The sequence below is a fragment of the Plutella xylostella genome, chromosome 28, assembly GCF_932276165.1.
Source record: "Plutella xylostella chromosome 28, ilPluXylo3.1, whole genome shotgun sequence".
NCBI classification, from domain to species: domain Eukaryota; kingdom Metazoa; phylum Arthropoda; class Insecta; order Lepidoptera; family Plutellidae; genus Plutella; species Plutella xylostella.
In genome coordinates, this window is record NC_064008.1 from 6,185,942 (window position 1) to 6,199,695 (window position 13,754).

The following is a 13,754-nucleotide window of genomic DNA, read 5'->3' on the forward strand; positions in this document are numbered from 1 at the left end:
TTGCTTCGAGCGTTTATGTATTTGACATCCGCAAATATTGTCACAACATGCTAAGGAAACACGAATCCTTCCAGTAAACTGCCAACGTATTACTGAATGAAAATATGTGTGTGTGTTTGCACGAAGCGTGTGTAAATACGAGCAGTTTACGCAGAGATAGTCGGCAAACACGCCGGTTGTGTATAAGCTAAGGGGAAATAGTACCGGCGGGGGTTACTCTATACATACATCATCATCACCCAATAATCATCCACTGCTGGACATAGGCCTATCCCAAGGAGTGCCACAACACTCGGTCCTCGGCCTTCCTCATCCAACTACTACCGGCTACCCGCCTAAGGTCGTCAGTCCAGCGGGCAGGAGGGCGTTCCACGCTTCGTTTGCCGTTCTTGGTCTCCACTCGAAAACCCGTCTACACCAACGGTTATCGGTTCTTCGGCAGATATGACGACTCTATACATATGAAAAACTAATGAGCGAGAGCTGTCGGGCAATCGGCACGTTTGCTACAACAAGATAGAGTCATATGGCTCGCGCAGCAGGTCGCCGATACATTATTTTCATCATATAGAGTGGCCCCCAGTGCCGGGACCGGAATTTCGCTAAATACCCATATATTAGTGTAAAATTCCTAGAATATTCTCTGATTTTATATTTTATACTTGTCTTACATACATTTATGCTCACGACTGTAATCCCCGAAGGGGTAATCAGAGGTGACTCGCAAGCGTCACACGCTTTTCGCTGTACATTTGTACTCACATGATAGGTCGCAAGCGGTATCGCCGTTTTTGATGAGTACAATGCACTGAAGTTGTCGGGTAAGTGGGTAACCCGACTGTCGGCTGCCCGAAGGCCTCTAACTAGGCTTAACGACTGCTGCTGAAGCAGCAATCGGGACCCACGGCTTAACGTGCCGTCCGAAGCACGGAAGCGTCCAGAAAAGAACCACTTGAAATCGGTTACCCATCCAATGGCTGACCGTGCCAGTTGTTGCTTAACTTCAGTGATCAGTTACGATCTACGACTACGGAACCTCCTACTTGTCTTAAATATCTTCAAATGGATGGAAAGAGTTGATCTGACCTTTTCCTGAAACATACCTAATAATAGCAATGCAGAAGTTGGATTGTGCAAGGCTGAAACAGGTGCTGCAACCATATTTACGTGAGTAACATACGTATAACTCAACTAGCAGAAGTGGACTTCTGCGATTTTATTACGAGTCTAAAGCTTAGCATCAAAACCCCGTCTAACGCGTATAAAACACATACTGCACGGTCTTAAACTTAGAAGAAAGTAATAAACTCGAGCACAAACACTCAATAATAATTGTGTAACAAACAAATTAATAACAAAAAGTAGTCGTGGGACAGGAAAATAATAACTCAGAAGGATTATTATTTACGATTTATATCTTCTTGGACTGTCATTGGAAATGTTAGGGGGTTTACTCCGATATTTTGGAATAGACAGGGTATCCTTCCAATTCATGGTTCAAATACCTCTATACCTAATAGGGTAATAAAAGACAATATAACCAGCCAGCAGAAATTCCGGAAATCTTAAAATGCTTATTTGAAACTTAACACTAACTATAATTTGATAATGCAATTTAAGATTTAATGATTTTTCCTGTGACTTTATGCAGTGTTTTTCAACCTTTTTCATAATGCGACCCCCCTGGTATAAAAAAATATTTCGAGTCCCCCTTGACCCTTCGGTACTTTTATTTTATGTATGTATATGTTATACTTTATATTTTCGGATATAACTGTTCCTATGTGTATGTATTCCTGTGACTTAATAAATTCTTATTTTGATTGAGTAGTTTGCTGGAACAGTGTATTCTATTGCAGCATGTCTTTAAATAGTATTATACTTATGCAAAAACTTGCTGCAATAGTAGCGTTTTACATTGTTCGATAGATGCAACATCACAACACTGTTCGGGCACACTCATCCATAACAAATAATAAATAAATATGTGTGGACATCTCACACACGGCCGTCCGACCCCAAGCTAGGCAGAACCTGTGATATGGGTATCGGACAGCTAATATATCTACACAAATACATATTATATAGATACATATTGAATTATATAAATGACAACCAGACACATGGCAAACACAGAATGCTTATCACACAAGTGTTTGCCCTGGGCGGGATTTGAACCCGCGGCCCTCAGCTTTGGAATCAGCTTCACTACCGCCTTAGCTACAGTGCCGTAACAATTTCGGAGTAGACCCTCGACGATGGACTTGAGTCCAAAGCCGTGTTTTGACGCCAGGATCAATATGTCCAACAATATTCTTTACTGGCCCTTTGACACTTCAGAGAATCAGACAAATATAGATTTTATGTCGTGCCCAATAAGTCAGTAAATGCTTTGATGAAAGTGTGTTATGCCATGGATTAAAGAAAGACGAGGGAATATTCGAGAAAATACAAGATATTTTCTGGATCAAATTGGATGTCGGTTATTATAGTTTTACTGGAATTGGATTTTGTCTTATTACTCTTGGACTTTGGTGAAATATTATCATTTTTGATTTGATTTCGCACGATGTAATACCAATTCATGTTCCTGAATAAATTGATGTTATTGTTAACCATTTGCGAGTTTGAAAACAAATTTGGAATTAATCGCAGTACCTATGTAATGTTGCTAATCGAAAATGGCGTAGCAAAATAGAGGAACGTGTTTGACCCGTACCTATACTGAAAGTGAACTGAAAACTATTTAAGCATAAAAATAAAATAAGTGAGGTATCCTACTATAATTCTACAAATGTGATAGTTTGTGAGTATGAGTGTATGTTGTCACGTCTTCAAGTCAAAAAGGCTGAACCGATGTTAATAAACTTTGGTATGTCAGCTGACACCCTGAATTAACAAATAGCTTTTTTATCGCGGAATTCCCACAGGAAAACTTTTTAAGGCGAAGCGAAACTCGCGGGAACAGCTAGTATAATCATAATCAGCCAATAATCATCCACTGCTGGACATAGGCCTCTCCCAGGGATCGCCACAACACTCGGTCCTTGGCCTTCCTCATCCAACCACTACCGGCTACCCGCCTAAGGTCATCAGTCCAGCGGGCAGGAGGGCGTCCCACGCTGCGTTTGCCTGTTCGTGGTCTCCACTCGAGAACTCGTCTACCCAAACGGTTATCGGTTCTTCGGCAGATATGATCAGCCCACTGCCACTTCAGCTTGCACATTTAAGCAAGCAAGCAGCTCGTATAAAATAAATATAATTATAACCTATCTTGACACGGCCCAATTCGTATGATTATAAAAGATGATCTTGTTTTTTACAGCAGGCAAACTCTTTCCAGCGATCAGAACTTTGGAGACATTGAAATATTCTCTCGGAGAGTTTTTATATTCTGCTCAGTGAACAAATTTATTACTTTTGAGGTCCATTCAAGATTTTTATGAACGCTTTAGGACTTTCAAGTTTTACCCAGTAAGGAGATTATGCTAAATTGCTAATTACGAGATCGCTAACTTATAGGGAGTAAAAGAGATATCTAAAAAAAAACATATTCTACTCATCAAACTGATAAAACTTACCCTAGAAAATGTTTCTTTTTCGATCACCCATACAAAGTTACATACCTTCTGTGGAAATTTGTATCGGTGATTAAAAATAAGTGCATTTACAACGCTAAGTTTCTAGAAAAAGGGTTTTAAAGTTTTGTATGTGGTGTAGATAACGTTGTAAAATGTAGATCCTACATGTATATACTGAAATACAATTCCTAAACATAAAAAATAATACAATTTGACAAAATCGCGGCGTCTTTGATGTGTAGGTATTTTATTTTACATCTAGGCACCAACTATTTGTTTTACCGTCCATAAAAACATAAACAAAATCATTATAATTTAAGGCCACTGCCACGGTCCAAAAGCAGAACGCCCCGCAAAAATAAACTTTTAAATTTCGAAGCACGTCGCAAGACTAAAAATGTTTTAGCAACAAAAGTTTAGTGGTCTGCGACACTTTGGGATCAACTTGAGTGCGATGTCAGACACGGCACATTTCTCTTTGGGTCCAAACCTCGGGGTATTATTTGGAACGCACCTCTTGAGTGACGAGAAAGTTTCCAGTTATCGATAAAAATGTATTAGAGCAAAAATGTGTTACTGTATTTTTCTCTTTGATGTTTCATTCCAGTTGACAAGATGTTGGAAATACCTGCGAATATTCATACTTTGAGGGAGGCATGTGAGTGTTATAAAAATAGGTATTCGAAAATATGTAAGTAATAAAAAGGTTTTGTTACACTATGTATCCAGTAAATGATATTATACGCACAGGATGTTGCAAAAACATAATTTATACTAAATTAAAGTTGAGAAGGAGTTTTCTTCTTTCGGGGGAGGTTTAAATAAGAATATCAGAACGATTCCCTACTCTATGTTTCGTGATGAAGTATATTTCACGAACCGACAACTTCACAGCACAAAACTTTTGCTTTCATCCTTCGATGCTATGGTTCCAACGAACGGAGCAAGAGCACTCGCGAGCAATGAAAAAGTTCCACTTACGAAATATGAAATTGAACAAAAACCTAATTATTCAAATTTAATATAAGAATATTGACTTTTTAGTTGGTAATATTCTGATGCGCTATTAAATGCACTTCAATGATGTAGACGGCGTCATTAAGCTAGTTTCTTCCTTCTAGAAGCAATGTGGTGCTATTTTACGGGAACTTTTTTACTGAGCCGAAGGTCCCGGGTTCGATTCCCGGCTGGGGCAGATATTTGTTTAAACACAGATATTTTTTCTCGGGTCTTGGATGTGCCCGTAAAATGGCAATAGGCCCGCCCCCTATTACATTGGGACTAACATAACACTGGCGAAAAGTGGGTGCAGCAATGCACCTCTGCCTACCCCGCAAGGGAGTACAGTGTGAGTGTTCATATTATATTTTATATATTTTTTTTAACTTTTTTATTGCTCGTAAATCACGGATTAGGCCACAAAACCGCTGATTTCGTGGCTCTCTACTGCCTTCCGCTTATGCTACCATCGCTCTACACAACACCAGTTATGATATTGTTAAATTGTAAACAAAGATTCCCGTTTTGTTGCCTTTTGTATCCTGCTTATAATATTCTGTGTAACAATAGCAACTCTGGCGCGTATATCAGCATTCACACTTATAAAATCATATACAGTGTGTTAAAAAACCGAAGGGGGGTTCTGAACGACTTTAATTTCAGCTGAAACTCCGTGAAAAACAATGTTTATACACTGATCTATTTATGCTCACACATATACACAATAGCAGTTTCTAAATGATATTTTTGGACATGATGTACAAGGAGTACTTAAGTACTTACAGTTTTTTATCTAGTGTTCTAGTATGTGTACCGGTTTGATACATTTATTTTACTAAAGAAAGACCAAAATCATATATTGTGTTACCCGTAATTTGCTACATATTCTCGGTATAAGAATGTCTCAATTATGCTTATGACAGCATAGCCGGACGGAAGAACTTTACTCGCTTATCTAGACACAGAATTAGACGAACTAAAATTCATTAGTAAATTGCTTCTCGTATAAATATTTAGCAGACCGTCTAATACATTACCAACTGACGTTTGCCCTGAATTATGTATAAGTCTACTCAACTTACCTACATATACAGGATGTGTAGATGAGATAATACGCGAGTATGAGTACCTACATATTAGACGAAATAATTGCTTGTATAAATTACATTAATGAGTTTGAATTGGGAATGAGAATGAATCCCTTTGTTGGGGTTCAGACATTTTTAATATACCTAATACCTTTATGTAAGCTACGATAGTTTTTGACTGAACATTTGAAGATAACACTAAATATTTACGTACAACCTACCCTACGTACCTTTTTTCAAGCCATGCCATATACGAAGTATTTTTTAAAGAAGATACAAAATCGTCTTCATATTTTTCCTCAAACAAAGATTTAGTTTAACTCCAACTTCTCTAAGATATTTCGTTCTTGACTTTCCAACCGCGGTACAGCTTTGATGAATAATATACATGTCGCAGCGTTGGCAGACAAACGCCGCATCGATGTTGATTTGAGCGTGTAAACGCGTCGTAATCGAACCAGAAACGTCAAGGGATTTTCCTTGGGTAAGGTCGATACAGCCCTGGCAACATTTTAAAAAGTAAGAGGTCACGTGACGTTTAAAAAGTGAACCGGCCATGCCGCCATTCTGGATTCTGAGCTTGGACGAGTTGGACGTGACACGGGAAACAGTGTGCTGTATCGAACTTGCCGCGATTCTAAAAGTAATCCGTCTGCATCATTGCAGTGTTACATTAAGTGTTGATTGTAATCTGAATAATCAAGATACGAACTACACGAAGAACCTATTATTTCCGCCCGCACGATGAATCCACCGCCAGACGAGATGCCCGGCGGACACCCCCCTCCCCGTCATCAGATGTGGGATCAGAAGACGCCACCCCACGTGCTTCACACCACGACACGAAAGACGAGAAATGGCAGCAGCTTCTAGAACAACCGAATCGGAATTTCCTGACGCTTGTTCGAGCTATGAAAACGCCGTCGTCGTCGTCCGAGCTGAGGTTACCCGATTACGATGCCAGTAAATCCGATGTCGACGCACGTTCTTGGATGTCGACTGCGGACCTGTGCATCAACGACGAGAATCTGCTAGGCGCACGGCTTATGGTGGCCTTGAGCCGCGCTCTGAAAGGTCATGCGTCCACGTGGCTGTCAACTGTATCTTTCCCCTGGATGACATGGAGTGACTTCACGGAGCTTTTCATACAAAGCGAAGACTGCGGTCACTGGCTTCCACTGCCAGGGCCAGGGACACTTCGCATCCAGCTGTCCAAAGCGTAGCAGAGAGGACCAGGATGCTGCCAGTGGAGGAGCGAGTGGATGCGGTGCAGCCAAGGAGAAGAGGGTCGATCTATGCGTAGTGAGCGCGCCTGCTGGGATGTTGCATTAATCTGGTGAGCTGTTTTCGTTTAAACTATGACTGTAGCTTCAAAGTTTAGAGGCTAGATGTTTCATTACGTGGATGAGGTTAGTGTGACCGGTACTGTGGAATTATTTTCGAGGTTCGAGTCCTGGAACTGTTAATCTGTCGGGTTGCCAGACCTGTTGACTTTAAAAAAAAAAGGTTATGACATTGAGGTTGATCAAATCCTGAGGTCCTGTTAAGCTAAGGTTATTAGGGTTATGAACATGCGTCCATGACCTCATTAGGTAAATGTCCGAAAGTTGATTCCCTATTTTTTATTATGATCTTTTTTATGCTAAGTAATGATGAAGCAATCGATTGAATTGTGTTTTTCTGTGGTGTGTCTTGCTCAATTGTTTAATGCCACTGGATGGAAGTGGTAGTACAAGACTAACACTGGATGGAGGTGTTAGTGAGTGCTGGATGGAGGCACTGGAATGACACCGGATGGAGGTGTGCATTCGTGATGAGTACTTGGGTAACCGGATGGAGGCCGGACAAGTGAGCAAGGACCATTGGTAAACAGATCCTGATCCGTGTTTTTGTTTAGTACAGAGTTAAAGATAGTGGATTCACTTTCGAGTAGGTATTGATTTGTTTTGTCTGATACCACTAGATGGAAGTCGTAGTAGACTGACGCCGGATAGAGGTTGTCTTGAGTCACTATCAGACGCCAGAGAGAGGTTGTCTTGGATTAGAGTATGACTAATTTAAGCTGTGTATACATTCTTCGATTATTTTTACGTTATTGCTGTTCCATCAATGGGTTTAAGCTGTTTTGAAATTTTCCTTTTTGAAACGTGTAACTAATTGAACTTTGATATCCAATTTTGAGATTTAATGACTTTTTGTCTGATACTGTTCAAGTTAAAGTTAGTTCATCAGTGTGATGAATGCAGAGTTCATGAGCCCACTGCTTTCTTCCCTGACTAGGTCAGGACTGGCCGAGTAAAATTCAGTTACTGCGGTTGTTTTTCTTTCTTTCCAGATAACTCACACGAGGACGTGTGAGATGTCATGATGGCCGTGTCGCAGCGTTGGCAGACAAACGCCGCATCGATGTTGATTTGAGCGTGTAAACGCGTCGTAATCGAACCAGAAACGTCAAGGGATTTTCCTTGGGTAAGGTCGATACAGCCCTGGCAACATTTTAAAAAGTAAGAGGTCACGTGACGTTTAAAAAGTGAACCGGCCATGCCGCCATTCTGGATTCTGAGCTTGGACGAGTTGGACGTGACACGGGAAACAGTGTGCTGTATCGAACTTGCCGCGTTTCTAAAAGTAATCCGTCTGCATCATTGCAGTGTTACATTAAGTGTTGATTGTAATCTGAATAATCAAGATACGAACTACACGAAGAACCTATTATTTCCGCCCGCACGATGAATCCACCGCCAGACGAGATGCCCGGCGGACACCCCCCTCCCCGTCATACAAATACACATCTAGGTTGCTTTCACACAGCTAGTTTTCGAGAAAATTTTACGGCGCACAGTAAAACCAACGTCAGCTTAGATGGTATGAAATTTTAAAATCACCCTGTATATATTCAGTGCAAATAACGAGAAAGTAACCGTACGTCAGTGGAAGTGGCGGGAATTTTTGAAAGGGTTCGTGTTTCAGTGTGAATAATAATATTATGTGTGTTTGTACGACGTTCCTGAGGGGAATTCTTATTTATAATAAATAAATGTGGATGAGGTTTGATATTTAATCCATTTAGGTAGAAATCAGTCAAATGTGATTCTGCTATATGTTATATATAGATTAGGTACTTACAGTTTTCTATTTGAAAATATCTGGTTAACGAGAAATTTACTATGAAATTAAGTTTGTGATTGGGAAAATGTCATTGAAGATGATTTAAGTTGATGATGATTTATATACTAAATATTTGAAAGTAAGGGAAATCAGTTATTTTACAATTATTATTTGATGTCCCCACATATTATTTACAATATTCAACAGATTTTAAGCATATAACATAAAAGATTTAACTGCGTAGGAAAGCTTTTTGATCGCTATTCCCTATTAACTCAAGATAATCTACCTAGATAAGATACGTAGGTACGTATATTCATTTGACGTATTATTAAAAAAATAGTTCTCAATTATTATTATGGCATTTTATTTGGAACGGACTGTACAATAATCCTATTTTGCGAGTCAAAGCATAATGTAGCCGCAGAAATTACAATTTGTTGCAAGCTGTTCCAGATGAAATGCTTTTGTTTTTCTCGACAGTAGCGAGTAGCACGACGTTGAATATAATATTTTTGTGCTATGGAGAGAGCGAATTTACAGCTTGTTTCTGAATATTATTTCTATTAATGTTGCTTTTTAGTAAATTAGGTATAAGTACATAATATTACATTAAACTTGATATTAGTTTAGAATACTTATAGATTTTTGTTGTAAACTTATGTACCTATTATAATTTGTTTTTGGAAAATAAACGAAATACATATATAAATATACTTAATTAAAATGATAAGTTTTTTCAAAAACCACAGTATTGTTTCATAGTGCTCTATATACAAATATATATATATATATATATATATATATATATATATATATATATATATCAGTAAGAAATTACATGACGAACATATTTTTTACGAGTTTTTCTAAACATTTGGACAAAAGTGGTTCAGAATTACCTCCTGAGCCACCCCATTTCCATTTGCAATTCCCCTAACACCCTGTATTGAAATATTGACATACAGTAAAGTATACGATATAATATATCACGTCTTGTCACCTCGCTTGAATGGTGGTATCACATGTAGTTGCCAAACAATGCATCTGACCGCAATCACCAATATGTCCGCAATAACTTAGGATACAATGGATAGATGCGGTTACAAACCTATCACACTGCGAACAAATAAACCAACATAACTTTGTTCAATAAAGTTATATTGTATTGTATTGTATTGTATAACTATGAAACTACAGTGCCACAAACTTATCTGTTCCAGTGACAGCTCACATAAATGACTGTCTAATATTCGTTAATTCTATAAGATTTTAAGTTTGCTCGTATTGTTAATTCGCTCTTGCGGTGTTAATAAACCCATCTAATCTTTTACAATATACAATTCATTAGTAAGTAATGAGATATGGATCAATTTAGTTCGCTATCACCGGAACAGATAAGTTTGTCGCACTGTAGAATGCTTAAAAAGAGTTATTATTTTGAACCAAAATGGATCGATTTGTAGTTTGTTATTCTGGAAAACTTATTTCTTGGACTACAAAGGAAATTTGTGAAAATTATGCACGTAAGAAACATACGAAGTGTATTATTAGTCACGTGATATTATACACAACACTCCCTTTCGCCTTCTTAAACCACTTTTGCTAAGTATATTCTGTATTGGAAATTTTATCACGATATTACAGAATCCGTACAATTTATTTAAAATAATAAAAAAGTTGTCGAAAATGTATTTGGAATACGGTTGTGTTAGACAATACAAAGTGATAGATTATTCCTTGTGCGTTCAATATTCGGAAGTGGAACTTTATGCAATATTTTAAAACAATGACAGACAAACAAACATCGCGAATAAAACTCCAAACGTACTTAATACACATACCGAAACTACTTAGGCCCGTGTTAATTTATACACGACACACGGGATAGGTACTAGGCGTTCATAAATATGCAACAGTTCGTGATAGCACAGGCGTCGACTGACGGAATAGCTAATGTGTCGGGATGGTTGATGCTTGAGCCCCTGTGTATTCATATTCGCCTGGTAGGTATTTGTTTACTTGCTTATAAAAATAGATTTTAATGCGGTTCTTTGGTACCTTAGGGATTCCTTCATTTCTTTTAGGGAGTATTTAGTACGCATATTTGATAAACTATTGATGCCTATTTACATATAGCTAAATATTTTTTTTAAAGTTCTATGGATACTTTACTAGTAGGGTAAGTAGTAAGTACCTACATCTACTTATGGTTGTTAAAGTGAACGTTTTTATGGTTTGATAAGCCATTATCGCATAAGGTTTATGTCTTAAACTCCCAGACGTACTTACATAAAAAGCTATGGACGTAAAACTAACATTACTACGTAATAATTTTCCAAAAAGTTAGCCAGTTTCCTAGGTTTTCCGCAGCTTGTTTGCTACAAAAACAGATTATGATAGGCCGCGTCTGGCTCGAGACTCTCTAGAGGGCTTATACCCTGGTACCCGACCGGCCAAGCTGGATTAGTTTGCTTTATTTGCTAGGAAATAAAATATTTCTGATGCGAGGTTTTCGATCTGTTGGTAGATATTTTTAAAAACGTAGCTTTTTGGATTCAAGTTTTCTAAGTATTTTTTTTAAAATCAAAATCAAAATTATTTATTTGTGAAACATAGGTACAACATGATGGTAGGGTTTTAAAATTAGCGCTATGTTCTGTCCTAGTTGGACGTACAAATTAAGTGTAGGTATACTATAATTATAACATGCAATGTCCTGTTTCAAATAATTACATGCAAAATTAATATTACATCTAAAATTACATTAAAAATTACATTACATTTAAAAGTCAAACAATATCAAATAAAGTGAGTATTCTCTATTTTAATGTTGATTATACCTTTACACTGAATATTTTATTACGGTCTTCGTTCTAGCACTAAAGAGGCCATCTATTATCCGCAGCAATCAATGCTCATTTAGTCAATTATACATTTAGGCCTTCACATCACCTACAAATTTCTCTATCCTCAATATTCATATCGTCATCATATCCTCCTGAAACGTTCATTTATTTACGCGCGAGCGAGACGGCTAGACGAAGAAAGAGACAGAGAACGCCTTAAGACTTCTCGTCATACGAATGGGCACAAAATTCATTTAACAAAACTAATTTCATGCTCAGGCTGCTAGTCTAACGAGCGCTCAGCTAACCGTCCGTTGCAGATTCGCAATTAAATTTATTTATTAACACCGAATTGCTAGCAAGCTGTTTCCTGTGATTAGGAAACGTTGAAGTAATTAGATTTCGGGTTAATAGATGTTTTGAGATGTCGTTTTATTGTGTTAACACTTAGTTACTTCCCAGACGAAGGAAATCGAACGGCTGAAAAGTATTGGAAGTTGGAAATTGAAATGTTTAATGGAGTTTCCTAGACATACCTACTAATCTAGGTACCTATACTTCTATTTGAATCTTGTCAGTTTGTTAGTTTTTGTGTATGTTTTTACTCTTTTACAAAAAAACCACTGCAAGGATTTAGATGAAACGTGATACAGTCTTCTTATTTCGTGTCATTTTGAAATGCATTCAATTTTTACACACATGCGAATTTTTAAATTTGACCTGAACAAAAAGAAGCAAGTTTGATAGCATTCTGGTTGGCCTGGAGTAAGTCTTCCCGAGTGCAGGTGGATGGGCACAGGGGACAGGAGAGTAAATTCTCCATAGTCTGGGGGGCGGTACCACTGTCGCATAGGTTGGTACCAACGGTATAGCCCCACTTGCAAAGATTGTCCTTGCAGCAGCCTACCTCTGCTCGCAACCGTTAACGTTATAGTATATAGCTTATACAAAGTTATATATATAAACTACTTTCTATCTCATCATTTCCACCTGAATACCTTTAAGGCCAAGTGAAACTTAAGGAAAAGCTACTAGGACATAAAATATAGATTCTTACAAGACGCTTTCGCCAATTTATAGATACCTAAACCTTGTAATCAATTAGGACTTAGGTTAATCCTTTGACGAGGGTGAAACGTAGTGAAAGGATAAGCCAGTCAGATTAGCGACAGTCTCTGACTGTCCAGGATGTGCCAGACGTATTAAAAAAACACACGCACTCACGCCTTGTACTAATGTACTCCCTTGCGGGGTAGGCAGAGGTGCATTGCTGCACCCACTTTTCGGCAGAGTGTATGTTAGTCCCAATGTAATAGGGGGCGGGCCTATTGCCATTTTACGGGCACATCCAAGACCCGAGAACAAATATCTGTGCTTAAACAAATATCTGCCCCAGCCGGGAATCGAACCCGGGACCTTCGGCTCAGTAGTCAGGGTCACTAACCATTACGCCATTCGGTCGTCAGTAACTAGAATACTTATTACGTCACTCGGGGAAGCTCCTTCTGTGCATCCAAAGTTTATTCACCTTTACCTACCCCAATTTTTAACACTGTTTTTTATTTCTGAAACGGAAAAAGCTTTCTCAAGGTTTACTGAATCTATTTCTGTCTATGTTACGCACTATAGGCATCCTACCATTAAACCACATAACAAGTTAATGCAGCAATGCACATCTGCCTACCACAGGCGAGACTTCGTGAATAAATAAGTTACTTGGCCAGAACCTTTCCTAGTCAACGGCAGACTCAAAGTAAACGGGTAGTACCTACTAAGTTTTATTCACAACAATATTGTAACAAGAAAAGTTTTAATGGAGGTCCAAGACGAAGTTTACATCCCGTTATCGCTTAGATAATATCTGCGGTCTTTATATTTTTTATATACACCCTGTATATAAGTCTTGTAAAAGGGGCAGTAATGGGAGATTTTCAACCATAGACAAACAACCATAGATTATAGATGACTTTATACTCAACAGCACTGCATTTTTTTTTAGATGCTGGCTATAATCTATGGTTGTTTGTCTATGGTTGTAAATCTCTCATTGCAAGATGAATCGCGGGAACTCACACAGTGCTTCATTCTGAATAACATTTAATAACGTCACACACACGCCTATTCTTGTA

General features: G+C 38.3%; 1 long non-coding RNA gene across 1 annotated transcript; it reads left to right on the forward strand.

The window, feature by feature from the left end:
• Positions 1-6,823: 6,823 nt before the first annotated feature.
• LOC125490945 lies at positions 6,824-8,106 on the forward strand. The gene is made up of 2 exons (XR_007267986.1): positions 6,824-7,391; positions 7,422-8,106. It is a non-coding gene; the product is annotated as an uncharacterized LOC125490945 (long non-coding RNA).
• Positions 8,107-13,754: the final 5,648 nt, after the last annotated feature.